At 40.0% G+C, this 15,773-nt stretch overlaps 1 protein-coding gene across 3 annotated transcripts in view; it reads left to right on the top strand.

The window, feature by feature from the left end:
* erfl1 (Ets2 repressor factor like 1) overlaps nt 1-15,773 on the top strand; it is a 118,331-nt gene that overhangs the window by 13,954 nt on the left and 88,604 nt on the right. For all 3 annotated transcript variants that reach the window (XM_077527311.1, XM_077527313.1, XM_077527310.1), the window contains exon 3: nt 13,257-13,417. The gene's annotated coding sequence lies outside the window, so the exon portion shown is untranslated. The remainder of the gene's footprint in view (nt 1-13,256; nt 13,418-15,773) is intronic.

Below are 15,773 nucleotides of genomic sequence, written 5' to 3'. Positions count from 1 at the left end.
GCCGTCACCTCTCGTCCGTCGGCGTGGCAACCAGCGGGGGAGGCAAAGTTTGAGCGCCCCCCCCCTCGGCCCCGGGCTCCTCGCTGAGACTTGAGATGAGCGATTAGGCGGCCCGCTGAGCGCGGCTCGGCACAGGGGGGGACGCTGCGACGGGCGGGGAAGAGTGTGGCGTCCAACTTGGGACAAGTTTTGATGAGACGGGCGTGATGGTGGCCGCCACTCCACAGTGAAAGCGAGAGAGAGAGAGAGAGATTTGTGTGTTTGTGCAGGTGCAGGAGGATGGATGGACTCTCCGTATTACGAGATGGATCACTCCGCGTCCAATGAGGTGGCAGAAGTACTCACACTCGCTTCTTAAGTTCAAGTGTAGATGCTTGTGTTTATAAAAAAAAAAAAAAAAAAAAAAAGTGTATATATTAGGGGTGTAATGATCTCATGACGATGCGATGTTATCACGATATGAAGCTCACAATCCGATAATTATCACGGTATTGTGTTTGTGTGTGTGTGTGTGTGTGTGTGTGTGTGGGGGGGGGGGGGGTGGGGTGGGGGGGGGGGTCGATTTTTGAAAAAGATCACCATATTGTAAAAAAAAAAATTAGCATAGATTTTAAATATAGATGGCCAAAACATCCCTAATGAAAATTTAATTGCGCTAATAAACTAGCCACCAGAGGGTGCTAGAACTGCACAAATGGAAATCAACCTGACTTTTTTTTTCTTTTTCTTTTTTTAAACAGATGTGTTGTGAACATGACGATGACGATGGTGTGGCAGTTTTAATATCACGATATTGCCCGTATCCTGTATCATGGATTTTATTTATTTTATTTTATATTTATTAAATTATTTTATTATTTTATTTAGTGCAATTTTGCATGCATTTATTTTTTTTTTTAAATTTACAGTAATGTACCTATTTTATAAAATTTATGAAGATTTGAACATTGAGAAGGGATACTTGACTTAATTAGCCATTTTTGGCAGTCAAACATTAATATTTTGCCTATAATAAATTTGATGTTTTCATTATTTTTCATGTACAATTAGTACCTTTAAAAACACATTTTGCAACTTGCTGTCGACTGAAAATGACATCACAAGGGCTCAGGTAACCAATCACAGCTCAGCTTGTGAATGTCACATGACCAAACCTAGAAAACAGGTGAGCTGTGATTGGTTACCTGAGCCCTTTGTGATGTCATTTTCAGTCGACAGCAAGTTGCAAAATGTGTTTTTATGTGTTTTAATGAAAGTATCAAATTAATTATAGACAAAATATGAACTTTTTATTGCTACAATGTGCTAAATAAGTGAAGTATCCCTTTAAACAAGAGAGAAATGTGAGAAAATGTAAATGCCTCACTGAGAATACTTCTGTTTCCGTTTTTCAGCAATTAGCATTAGAATATAGCTAAGTTTCATCATTATACACAAATTGTTTAAAACAGTGGGGAAAAGAGCTTTTTGCAACATGGCCCTGGTTGATCTCTTATACTCTGCTGTCACCTGCTGGCCGTTTTTGTAATAACTACCATTGCTTCAAGCATTCTCTTCAGTCCAGGGGCTGCATCAAAGTCTTTTGTATGCTCTAGCATGAAAAAAATAATAAAATAAAAAATACAAAACAAAAAACAAAAAAACGTATAAATACGTCTTTGGGAGAAAATGAGTTAAGAATGTTTAAACAAGAGAGAAATGTGAGAAAATGTAAATACCTCAATGAGAAAAGTGTATAAACTGTGTGGTGAGGAGTTTTCGAGCATTAAAACATTTATAATAAATGTAAAACATAAAGCTAACTATGTCGCGGATTTCATTTATTGCGGGTACTTTTCGGAACCTAACCCCAGCGGAAAACGAGCTAAAAGCAACACGGTGTGTTCAGGGTGCTTTCGCAACGTAGGAATTTTCACATATATTGTACACATTGTGCCATACGGCACATTAATTGTTTTTTTTTTCTTCCATTATAAGTTTTTATGTTTGTGAGAACCCAAATTTGAAATCATAATTAAATTTTGATTAATCTCAGCCCAGAAACTGACAAATCGACTTCAGGTAACCTCACCTGCACTTCTGACTATAGTGCATCTCTATCTAGTCGCATCCACACAAACTCCAGCTAAAGTTTGACGGTTCTCTCCCCTCCCTTCAGCCTGGCGTCTTGTCACTGTTTTTTCTCCCTCCATTATTCGTGTCGCCTCTTCTCTGTCTCATCCAGCTTCTCTCTCTCTTTTTTTCTTCTCCTCCTCCCGCTCCCCGTCGTCCTTCTGGCCTCTAACTCCTCCATGCGGATAACAAATCCGGCACAGGAGACATCTCTATATCCCTCCTCGCACCCTTTCTTCTCCATCTTCTCCCGGTGAGCAAAGGGGAAGCTCGCTGCCAGTTTCGGTCTGCCCAAAGCTTTATTTAAATTAGAAACGCTTCAGTGTCCTCACTCGCCGCAATCGCCGTTGCCGGGGCGACTCCCGCCTCCCCTGGCGGGGCCGCCTCAAGGGTCCCGTCAATGCCAAACAACTTCATTTGGTGGATGGAAGTGGTGGAAAAGCGGGCGGGGGGCTGGAGAAAGGAAACGAGGGAGGGGCGGTCATCGGAGAGAACCTTCACCAGTTCCCGTTTGCTCTCACGGCTCATTCCGCTCAGATTAGGAGCCATCAACGGCTTCGGAGGGGCCCCGAGAAACGGTGCAAAATGCTGTCGCGATGGAAGCGCCTGTCCCCAAAATAATTCTTACTATTAAGAAAAAAACAAATGTACTTTTGCTTATTTTCTGTTCACACAATCAATAAAACGAGTAACAAAGAGGATGAAAGAAAGCTACAGTGGAGATAACACCCCCGTTCAAAGGCATATTTTTGTGCTATACAAAAGTGAGACCAAAATAATTCAATAAAAGTTTTATTTTCCAGCGTTCCCTCGCTATAACGTGGTTCACTTTTTTGCGGCCTCGCTGTATCGTGAATTTTTATTTTATTTTTTTGTGCGATTTTGCAAGCATTTTTTTCTAACAGTAATGTACCTATTTTATAAAATTTATGGTTTGAACATTAACTCATTCACTCGCAGCCATTTTCACTGAATCAACCCCCTTCGCTCCTGGCTGTTTTACTGGATTTTGACTGATTTTGCAAGGCCCACAAAATAGTGTGTTCCATTGCTATAAAAATATGGAACGTTCCAAAAGAAAGAGTAGAGTCAGGAAATAAAAAAGAAAAAAGAAAAAAAGAGTATACTTTTGTTTCCGTTTTGCAGCAATTAGCATTAGAATATAGCTAAGTTTCATCATTATTCACAAATCTGTTTAAAACAGTGGGGAAAAGAGCTTTTTGCAACATGACCCTGGTTGATCTCTTATACTCTGCTGCCACCAGCTGGCCGTTTTTGTAATAACTACCATTGCTTCAAGCATTCCTTTCAGTTCAGAGGCTGCATCAAAGCCTTCTATGTGCTCTAGCATTAAACAACAACAACAAACTTTTTTTTTTAAAAACGTATAAATACGTCTTTGGGAGAAAATGAGTTAATGTTTAAACAAGAGAGAAATGTGAGAAAATGTAAATACCTCGATGAGAAAAGTGTATAAACTGTGTGGTGAGGAGTTTTAGAGCCTTAAAACAATTATACTAAATGTAAAACATAAAACTAACTACTTTGCGGATTTCATATATTGCAGGTATTTTTTGGAACCCAACCCCAGCGGGAAACGAGGGAACACTGTAATTTGATCAATCGCGTTGAAAATTTGCTAAATTGTGAAATCGAGCGTTGTCTTGTGGATGATTTGTTGTGTTGCGTCCAGATGTTACTGTGAGTTGTCAATTTTCCACAATTGGCAGAATGCTGCTTTGCAAGACATGTTTACAATAATAAACAACCTTAATTAGGAATGTATTTTTTAATTAATAGGAATGTATTGTATTTTTTGGCCATATTGCCCTGCCCTTGTACTCAACTATTAGTTAACCTCCAACCTACACAATTGAAAACTTGGAAAAAAAAATAGTTGCACAACAAGTGACACACCCTGAGTTGAGAATGATCGCATCGTCGTCGTGTCTTTCTTCTCCTGTGCTCGCCGCAAATCTCCTCCGCAGCAAAGGGTCAGTCATCACAGCTAATCATCTCCTCTGTTAACAGCGACCTCTTGCCCCGATAATCCTTCCATCCTCACTCCCTGGCCTGTAATCCCACCCGCCCTCCAAGATGGCCATTAACACGCAATTATTTTGGGGGGGGGGGGGAAACGAGGTGCGAACACAGAGCGAACGTCTCTTTAATGCTTGAGTGACACAAGACGAGATCATAGATCATGGAGATTATTAATACTACTGTTAAACAGCGCGCACGCACACACATCTTTGATACGAGCTCGTCGTTCATGCTCGGTGAGTCGGCATCAATTTCATCGGGCTCGTTTAAACAATGCTCATTACTGCTATACGCGGGGAATGGCATTCGCTTGTCGGGCCTGTTATTCATGAGGCCGTTTCCTTTTAATGACGCTAATTGCAGGTTGGATGCGATGATGGCGCCGGACGGACGGACGGACGGAGGGCGAGGTGAGACGTACGTTCCTTGCGACTGGCCGCTAATGATCAGGGAAATGCGGGCCTAACCGCCGGAAGAGAAGATTGAAACGCCGGCTTGGATGGTAGTGTGAGTGTGTCGATGACCTGTCCGTTTAGGAACCCGGGCGGGGAGGTGGTTGGGGGGGGGGGTTGCCGTTGCCATCCCAGGGGAGAAGGGTCTGGGGAAATCAACTTTAGCCAAACAAGCGAGGAGCTCCATGGCAGCTGGCAGCCAATACGAGACACACTCCCACTCTCCATATCCTCGTTTATATGCAAAAGAGACCCCCCCCCCCCCCTTCACACAATTGCCCCCCCTCCCCGAAACACGCCGCATCCGCTTTCCACAAAGTCAAAATTCTCAGTGAAATTTAGTCGGATGGTATTGAACTGGATGGGAATGATGTCAGGACCTCTGTCATGGTTGGAATAGTTTTAACCCATAGGGGGCGCAAATGTGCGACATCCTCAAAAAACATGTCGCCTCTAAAAGGGATGCTTCACTTATTTAGCCCATTATAGCAATGAAAAGTGAATATTTTGTCTATAATTAATTTGATACTTTCATTATTTTTCACGTACAGTTAGTACATTTAACAACACATTTTGCAACTTGCTGTCAACTGAAAATGACATCACAAGGGCTCAGGTAGCCAATCACAGCTCACCTGTTTTCTAGGTAGGTTTGGTCATGTGACATTCACAAGCTGAGCCGTGATTGGTTACCTGAGCCCTTGTGATGTCATTTTCAGTCGACAGCAAGTTGCAAAATGTGTTTTTAAAGGTACTAATTGTACGTGAAAAATAATGAAAATATCAAATTTATTATATGGCAAAATATTAATGTTTGACTGCCAAAAATGGCTAAATAAGTAAACTATTTTATGAAAACTTAAAGGTGCATTGTGCCATTTAAAAAAAAAAAAAGGTCATGTTAAAGCTTTTTTTCGACATCATACATGCTCCACCAATGCCCAGATGAGTACAAAGAGCCCTGACTGTTTTACTCTGACTGCATTTATCAGCTTTTATCTTCCCTTTATAGTTGAGTGTAGAAGTTTCTTTGTGAGGGGATGGGCGGAGTTTTTCTTACGTCATTTGAAGTCATGTCTTCGTTTGTCAACTGTGGCTGTCACAAGATCGCGCACGTACCCGCACACGCGCAATGAACGAGCCTAACACAGATGCTGCAGTTACAATTTTGGCCAGAGGTGTCAGTCACGAGTAAAAAGGTGACAAACTGCAATGATCTTTAAAAAAAAAAAAGAAAAAAAGAATAATTTAAGCCTTAGAAAATTTGAGTGTGATAAAGTTATAATTGTACGATGTTTTAAAAAAAAAAAATTATTTCATGAGGATGAAGTTGGACTATTCATTCATCGCGATATTAAAACTGCCACAACACATCGTGGCCGTCATGTCACGATATGAAAAGCAGCACATCTTTCAAAAAAGTCAGATTGATTTCCATTTGTGCAGTTCTAGCACCCTCTGGTGGCTAGTTTTTTTTAGTGCAATTTAATTTTCACAAGGCATGTTTTGGCCCTTCTATGTTTAAAATCCGCGCTAATGGTCAGGAGAAGCAAAACGTAATATGTTTGTGAACAGAGCCAATATGTGGAGGAAGTCGATGTGAGCTAGCATTAGCACGTAAGTGCCTCAATGTTAAGTATATTATTTTTTTAATAGTATGAGCTCTTTTTTTTTTTTTTTTTTTTACAATATCGTGACCTTTTTGGTATTGCCAACCTCCCCACAATGAACTGCTTCCTGTTTGACCCGATGAACACCATTTTCTTGTCTCTGGCTTGTGGCTCGGACCTGCTCACTCTTCTTCTCTGATGAACAAGCACATGTCAACAACAATGTCTGCCATCTAGTGGTGAACACTGTTAGCACAATCGAACAGATCTTCTTTCTTCTTTTCACTCATGAATCGAGTGAAGGCCTACTGTTTTTTTTTTCTTGTCATGAAAACAGACTCACTGCTGCTTTTTTTGCACACGTCAACGAAAAGAGCGCAAGAAAAATCAAGACGATGATATTGGCTGCTTGTAACATTTCCTGTTTTTTGAGCTTGCGGACGCCAACAACAAAAGGCGGCTTGAAAAGAGCAGCTGACTTGATCGGCCCATTAAAGTGAACTCGTGCAGGGGGGGCGGGCGGGGTTGAATTCTCTTTCTGTGAGCTCTGCCGGTGCCAGCTCATTGATTTCCCTAACTAATCATCCTAATTAAAATGCCTTTTATTCATTCCGCGGTTTACATGGCAGCCGAGCGCTCGCCTCTGACGATCAATTGCAAAATGCGCTTGCACAAAAATCCTTCTTTGCTTTCTGTTGTGTGAAAAGAAATAACAAATTTGTACCCAACTGAGACCCCGCTAAAAAAAAAAAAAATAGATCACAAACCAGCCTGGTCCAGAATTTCTCCGTACGACGGCGTATTAGGGCCACGTAGAATTTTTTTTTTTTTTTTTTTTTTTTTAAGAGGGCCGGGCAATACGACGAGAAAAAAGTGGCAAATTTGCCACTTTTTAATATGATGACAAAAAGTGGCAAATTTGCCACTTTATTTCTCGTCATATTAAAAAGTAGCAAATTTGCCGTTTTTTTTCTGACACCGCCCTCTTAAAAAAATAAAATAAAAAGTCTACGTGGCCCTAATACGCCGTTGTATATCTGCCTATGCTTGTCGTGATCCATTTTTATCTTTAAAAAAAAAAAAAAAAAAAAAAAGAGCTCATACTGAAAATAAAATATATAATATTGAGGCACTTATTGGCTAATGCAAGCACACGTTGAGTTCCTCCACATATTGACTCAGTTTATATACATTTAAGGGCCAAAACATGCCTTGTGAAAATTAAACTGCACTAAAAAAAAGTAGCCACCAGAGGGTGCTAGAACTGCACAAATGAAAATCAACTCGACTTTTTGAACTGATGTGCTGCTTTAATATCGTGACATGACCATGACGATATATTGTGGCAGTTTGCTGTTATCGTTACATCCCTATATCCTCAGGTTTCCGTTGCCACCCAGTCACTTGTCTCGTCCAGGTGTGCCTCATTGTTTCGTCAGTTTGCATGCAAGTTGTCTGGTTTCTGTTTTGTATTTGTTGCTTCATTTTGCCAAGAGGGTTTTTATTTTAGTGGTAGTGGTGGCAAAATGGAAGCGTCCTAAAGGATTTATTCACAAAAAAAGAAGAAACGACAAGGTTTGTGGATAAGTTAATGTATAAAATTAACAAAGAACCAAAAGTGAGACTGAATTCACCACAAAATGAAACAAGAAAATGTCTGCAGTTGCATAAAAAATAACCCAATTTGAGTCGAAAATGTCCAGATCCACTACTTGGGTCTATTTGATCCAACTTTCGCAATTTTTGGGGGTCGTTTTGTACAAATTGACCCAATTTCTTAGCTTGTGTACATACCCTACGATGGCAACCAGTTCAGGGTGTAACCCGCCTATACTGCCCATAGCCAGCTTGGATAGGCTCCAGCACTCCCTGCGACCCTTGTGAGGAGTAAGCGGTTCAGAAAATAAATGGGTGGATGGACGTTTACAAATCGACCAAATTTTGGGGGTTGTTTGGTGCAAAACAACCCAAACAGTTGGGTCAAATTAATCCAAATTGGGTTATTTTTGACTCAACAGTTCTTACAGTGTATACTATTTCCTAAAATTAGTTTTTTTTTTTTTTTTTTTTTTTTTTTTTTTTTTTTTTAAGTATGTTTAAGTCCGATTACAAAGTGTTCGCGAGAGGTAAACAAAACTACATTTTTAGAAACTTGAGCCCCTCAATAAACAGGTTCAGTGGTTGCTTTTAGCTCCTTTCAATACTTTTGTCACCTGAAGAAATGAATTTTGCATGTGCTGCGTTCAAAATTTCCATCTTTGCACACGAGCGCTCCCGCGCACGCGCATTATAACACGAGCGCGCACTCATTAGATAATGAAAACGGAGCGTCGAAGAATGATGTGGTTCCGAGCAGCCTCGCCGTGATGGATGTGTGTTTATGAGTCGTTCCGCTACGACATTTCTCCCCCGTCGACGTATCAATTCATCAGCAAAGCTTTTTTTTTCTTCTTTCTTCTTCTTCCTTCTTTTTTTATGCTAATTTCCAAGCACTTCAAATCAAGCATCTCGAACTAATTACGCTACATCGCCTTCATTAAAAAAAAAAAACTCCAGACAGAATAGAGTCGTTATGGCTTTTCAAATTATTGATAACATCCTTATGGACAGTGATCGATTGGCGCGCCATTAAGTGACGTCATAAATGAAAGTAGAACGCGACAAAATGGACGCGCGTCGGGCACGTTTGGTCGCGAAGGTGGCGCGCGCGCATGCGCGTCCGTGCACAAGCAGGCGCTTCATCACGGCCACCGGCGATGGGAGCAATTCACCCATAGACCCCCCCCCCCCCCACCTCGCCACCCCGCGAAAAACCCTCTATCCATTTTCCCCCCATAAATAATATTCAAGTCGCTCTATTGTTAAGTGAAAAGTTGACTGCTGTTTGATTTTTCTCTCTGTCTCTCTCATGTGTGTGTTTTTTTTCCTTCTTCTTTTTCCGCGGCGACCTCGGGTTAGGACTCATACATCACGGGATGACAGCTATAGAAAGGCCCTAAATTAGCAACTAAATCGAATATTGATCAGCTATGTGCCGCCCTGCGAGTCGCGCCTCCTTGCCGCTTTTTTTTTTCTCCCCCTTCTCTCGATCTCCCCCCTTTTAGAAAGAGAGAGAGTGAGGGAGAGAGAAGTGGGGGGTGTTTAGGGAGGGGTACGGGGGGGGGGGGGGGAGTTGAAAAACGGGAAGCGTCTTTCCAATGCACTCTGATGTGCGGACGTGTGCGTTCATTTTTCCACAACCACAGAAAGAAATCAACGAATTATTATTGATTAGAAAAAAAAAAAAAAAAACACTCGTTCCTGAAATTATATATACAGTATTTTGAAATGTGTCTTTTATTTTGTTACTGAACAAAAAAAAACATTTTTTTTTTTTGCATAAATAAGCGCAAAGGCATGTTAGTGCAGAATTAGTCAAATTAAAAATAAAAATTGCTAAAAATAAGTGAAATATCAATGCATAATATATTGAAAATACTTTTTAAAAATAACCAACAGAAGTCAAATTAAAAATAAAATGACACTTCAGTGAAAATATGTTTAAAGATGCACACTAGAAATCCAAACTTATGGTTTAAGACTTATTTTATTGTGTTTATTTTACATAAAGTTCTATTTTTATTTTTGCTGAAAATACATACTTATTAACTCGTGCAAAGTGCACATCGGAGCACAATATATCGCGTTAAAATTTAATATTAATGCCGACTTGCAATCAATGTAAAGTAGCTAGACTACTTCTGGTGCACACCTGTCAAAATAAAGTTTTATTATCAAACTTTATATGAATTTTAAATTTTTATTTTTAGGTTGTGACCGAGATCACACATTCTGACAGCTGAATTTTTCAAATCCATTTTGTAACTTACCAATCATAATGTGCGTCAAAGCCAAACCCTCATTTGAAACCTTAACACTGAAAGCCTGACCGCTTTAAAAAATGAGGTCACACATTCTGACAGCTGAATTTTTCAAGTCCATGTCGTAACTGTTACCAATCGTGATGTGCATCGAAGCCAAATCCTCATTTGAAACCTTAACTTTGAAAGCCTGGCTGCTTTCAAAAAATGAGGTTGCACATTCTCACAGCTGAATTTTTCAACTCCATTTTGTAACAACTGTTAAAAACCGTGACCCTGTAGAGAAGCCAAACACTCATTTTGAAACCCTGGCTCCTTTAAAACCCGAGCTCACACATTCCGACAGCTAAATTTTCCAACTCAATTTTGTAACAACTGTTTACAATCGTGACCATGCATGGAAACCAAACCCTCATTTTAAACCTTACTTTGAAATTGAAACCCTGACAACTTTTAAACTCGAGGTCACACATTCTGACAGCTGAATATTTCAACTCCATTTTGTAACAGCTGTTAAAAATCACAAGCCCTTGCCTGGAAGCCAAGACCTCCTTTGAAAGCCCGACTCCTTAAAAACCGAAGTCTCACATTCTGACAGCTAAATTTTCAGCATACATTGTGTAAAATCCGTTAAAAGTCGTGACCCATGCTTGACCATGCCTAACCAAAGTATGTGGGGGTCGACTGTACTTGTTCTATTCCTTGTGGTGTGGGTGCCTTGGCCACTAGGGGGCAATGTATTACACACAGACATGTGAAGGTCACATGCAGGTTTTCAGTAAGCTTCAGTAATGTTTGTTTTTCCTTACAGAGGATAAAGAATGCATGCCTGTAACTGTGATATCTGTTTACATGTGTTGCACCACTTTTTGTGTTCAAATAGCCATTGTACACTAATGGTATTCATTAGCCTCTGTATGGTGTTTTGCGTTGTTAGCATTTAGCTAGCAGGCAATACTAAGAATTTTTTTTTTGGTAGTTTAAAATACACAGCATCTTTTGTTTTATAAAAAAAAAAAAAATCAAAATAAAAGTCCAACTTTGTAAGCATGTGAAGTCTTATTTTCCGTATTTATTTTGATGTCAAAGAAAGTCCCTCATTTGGTACACCTCCGCCGCTTTCCTCCCGCTTGCGCGCGCGATGCGATGATGCGTCTCTTCCTCCCTGGCGGGCGGCGGAGCGAGCGCGCGCGCCGGAGTGGGTGGTCAGGGGGTTTTGCGTCGGGTCAGCGCGATTCGCCGTGCTGGCACAAAGAGGGAGCAGCACCGAGCCGCGATCAAAGTATCTGCGGCAGGCCAAGCGGCGCGTGGCAAAGTGCGGGGATGAGCAGCGGATTAGCGGCGGCTAATTGGACAGGAGGCGCTCACGCCGTTAATGGCTGCTTAACTCCGTTATGTGACACTATTGAGCCACGCTGCAATCATTACGAGAACTTTTTTTTTTTAAATGTTTTTTTTAAGACACGTGCTCTTTTTTTTATATTTATTTTTGTCCTATCAGGGGAACAAATTGTCTTCATTTGTGAAACATGTTGTTAGCCTGGTGGTTAGCATGTCTGCCTCACAGTTCAGAGGTTCTGTGTTCAAATCCCTCATGTGGAGTTGGAGTGACCACATGATAGCGTGCGGAATCTTAAATACTGCAAATGACAGGGATCCACATTGTAATCATCTGAGAGTGGGTGCTGCTGTTTTGGTTAGCAACAGTCTGCAAACTAGGAGTGTGACGATATATTGATATCACGATAAATTGTCTCCCGATAGATTATCGATACATCTACGCAAGTATCGTGATATTTATAGTTAATATACAGCCAATGGCTCCATTGTTCATGACTTATTGAGCAATTACTTGGCGGGCCACTAGGGGGAGCACCTCATAAGTGTGGCGGGGAAATGGACAGAAGTCTTCCGGAGAAGAAGGCTCATGAGCTTAATTTTATAATATATATATATATATATATATATAATTTTATTATTTTTATTTTATTATTATATTATTGTTTTTGTTACATATATTTATATATTTACATATATTATGTATTTATATTATGTTATTATTATAATATGAATTATTATTATTAATATTATAGGAATTATTTATTTATTGTTTTTTTATTAGTATTTATTGCTTATTTATTATTTTTATTTTTATTATTATTACTATTATTATTATTATTATTATTATTTTATGATTAGTTTTATCGTAGATTATCATGGATTTATTACCTGCGCAATATATCGATAATCGCGGTATTGTTATATCGTGAGATAATCGTTATCGTGAGGTAGCCAGAGGTTTTCCACCCCTACTGCAAACTATCGGCTTGGCGGTGAGAAAAATGGATTATTCAAATGAATAACTCTCGCGCCTTCTCTCTGGCGTCGTGTTAGTTCCTCGCAACGGCGCTCCAGGATTTTCCGGGGAAGCATCTGTTTCGGGTGCGGGCCGAACTGGAAGCCGCTCTTCCGATTGTCACGAAAGAAAACGAATGTTCGTTCCCTGCCGAGGTGAGATCGCTATCAGTGTGTGCGCTTTCTATTTCGATCCTGTTTACACTGTACACGCATTTAAAAGGTGTTGGGCGTACACTGCGTGTTGTGGTGTTGAGGCAAACTGGCAGGCAGTCAAAAGCGCTTCTCTCAGCCCCCAAATAGGAAAATATCTTCCCTCGCACCTGCTCGGATTTCTTGTTGAGACAATTTAATGAGGTTAACATCATTTGAGAGTCTACAGGAAGCAAAACTAACAAACACCAAATCTTATGTCGGCAACACTCAAGAGACTAAAGGAAGTGTTTTATTTTTTGCTTTTTCTTTGTCCTTTTTGTGGTTTTGTCATCAGCTCTCTCGAGCAAGTAAAACAAGTGTTTTTACTTTTTCTTTGGCTTTTCGTTTTTTTGGTGTAAATCCTGTGCGACGTGTGGCATAACTGCGCTGAGGCAGGTTAGATCCAATGTTGGTAATTTCGCAAATGAGTGCTGAATGGCAGATCTGCAAGAAGAGGGGCGGCTGTGCCGCTGTGGGAGTGGCCACATCTGACTTCCACCATGGCCAATCAAAGTATTACGTTACCTTTTGTGGCGAGTAGGGAATTTCGATACCAGTACAAGTATTTACTCTTTGAGTACTGTATTTGTAAATAAATCCCTTCTTCTTATTTTTTTTTGTTTTTTTAGATGACTCCAGCTGCTCGGTCTTTCCTCCGTTCTTCCACCTTCTTACCTCAACAGCAACACCTCAAGTCGCTTGCGACAGATTCTGCCAAGGTGCCATGACGGGCCCTGCAGGCAAACCAACCTCCTGCCACACAAGAAAAGCTGCCAGCAAACTGTTGAGTGTGAGTTTCCCCGTTGAAAGGAACAACAACAACCTCACCCGATTTATTTACAACAATATTTTTTTTGGATGCATCTTTACCAAACAGAATTACAACAGTTAACTTTTTTTTTTTTTACACTTGAATGACTTTTTAATCCGCGTTCAAGCACGTTGCACAGCTTCAGACATGGCTTTTGTTTTTTGTTTTTTTTGTTTTTGTGACACACCGAGGCTGATCATTAAAGATCAAAAAGAGCGCAGAGGAGGCGGCTAGCGACGTTAAATACAACTGACACGGGCAGACGCCGCGTTGTTAGCCGCAAGCGGGCAGGCGGAAAGGTAAAGAGAAGATGGAGGAGGGGGAAAAAAAAACCAAAAAACCCAAGGTTCACAAAGAATAAAAAAGTAGCGAGGAGGAAAAGGAGGATGGAAGGCCGAGAAACAAAGACGGACGGCTGAGGGGGGGGAGAAAAGGAGGGCGGGAATGAAGAAGGATAATTGCATTAGAAAGAAGAGAGGGCCGAAAGGAAGGAAATGATTAGAGGAGTAGGGACTGATATCCGATGGAGAGATGGAGGCTGACTCTCTTACCTCCCGCTGTTCGATACATACTGACACTCTCTCGGTCAATACGCAACACGCTGCGTGCGCGCGCGCTCTCACTTGTCCCATTTCCCCGAGGAACGCTTATGTCAATCCCGCCCGCTCTCTTTCCCCCCCACCCCGACGTCATCGTGAACTTCCTCGGCGTCTTTGTCAATTTCCACTTATGCTGATTTCAATACCAGGAACGATAATGACTTTTTTTTTTTTTTTTTTTTTTTTCATCGAGATACAGTAAACGGCGATTCACAGGGGACCAAGCGATGACACTTGGAGTGTGACGGTAAATCGATATCGCGATAAATCGTGATACTTTGTCTCCCGATAGATTATCGATACGTCTACGCAAGTATCGCGATATTTGTAGTTAAAATACAGCCACTATAAAACGGCTCCATTGTTCATGACTTATTGAGCAATTACTTGGCGGGCCACTAGGGGGAGCACCTCATAAGAGTGGCGGGGAAATGGACGGAAGAAGAAGAAGAAGGCTCATGAGCTTAGTTTTATATTATTATTATGATTATTATGATTATTATTATTATTTATTTTGTCGTTGTTATATATAAAATATATATATATATATATATAATTTGTTTTTTATTATTATAATATGAATCATTGTTTATCATTTATTATCTGTATTGATTATTTGTTATTATTAATAATAACAATTATTATTATTATAGTTATTATTATTATATTATCATTATTATTATTATTATTATTATTATTATTATTGTTATTTTATGATTAGTTTTATCATAGATTATCGTGGATTTATTACCTGAACAATATATCGATAATCGCGGTATCGTCACATCGTGAGACAATCGTTATCGTGAGCCCTGTATCGCATATCACCTGTTTTCTGGGTTTGGTTAGTAAACTCAGCCATGATTGGTTGTTACCTACTTCCTCAGCACATGATGTCATCATCAGTCGACAGCAAGTAGAAAAAAATACTTTTTAAAGGTATTAATTGTACATGAAAAATAATGAAGTTACCACATTAATTATAGACAAAATAAGTATAATTATATACTTTTTATTGCTGAAAATGGCTCAATTAGTCAAGTATCCCTTTAAATGTTTTCATTGTTCAGTCTTTGCTTCAAAATACTTAATGTGATGCACACAAGAAATACACTTAAAAAAACTAAAACTAAAATAAAACAAAGCATTTTCACTAAAAATGATAAAAAACTAGCAAACCCAGTCTGGAAAGTAGTCAAAGCATTAAAAAAAAGAAAAGAAAAAAAAACAAAAATGGACTATAATCATCTCAACTCACTTCTCAATAAGCAGCACTTTGGCAAATAATGCACAATTTATGTTCATTGCCACTTCCTGTTGAAGTTTGCTCTAAAAAACTAAAAATCAAACGAGGAGAGCTGGAATGTGAGAGGAACCATTTTATAGTATCTTCGTCGCACCCACACTGTTACAGTAATGAAACAGTTGGACACAGCGATTTGTAAATCGATTGTCATGTACTCATTTCACATGCTTAGCGAGCTCAAATCTTGTGAGATTTTTTTTGTACATTTTGTTGTCCGATTGAAGCCGTAGAGTGAGAAACCCGTACAGGAAGGAAGCAGAGTTTCAGACTTCAGAACTTCAGACTTGTTATGCTGACGTGCTGCCCTTCCAAACACAAACATTTGTGACTTTAGTTAGTCGATCCTTCTCTTTTCGACTTTCACCTTGCATTCCCGTCCTCAAGTTTTTGCTTATCTGAGCGCGCATCTGTCGTGACCCCCCCCCTCCAT

The sequence above is a fragment of the Festucalex cinctus genome, chromosome 7 (assembly GCF_051991245.1).
Source record: "Festucalex cinctus isolate MCC-2025b chromosome 7, RoL_Fcin_1.0, whole genome shotgun sequence".
Classification (NCBI taxonomy): Eukaryota; Metazoa; Chordata; class Actinopteri; order Syngnathiformes; family Syngnathidae; genus Festucalex; species Festucalex cinctus.
The sequence above is the reverse complement of the archived record's forward strand: the minus strand, read 5'-3'. Positions and strand labels throughout refer to the sequence as shown.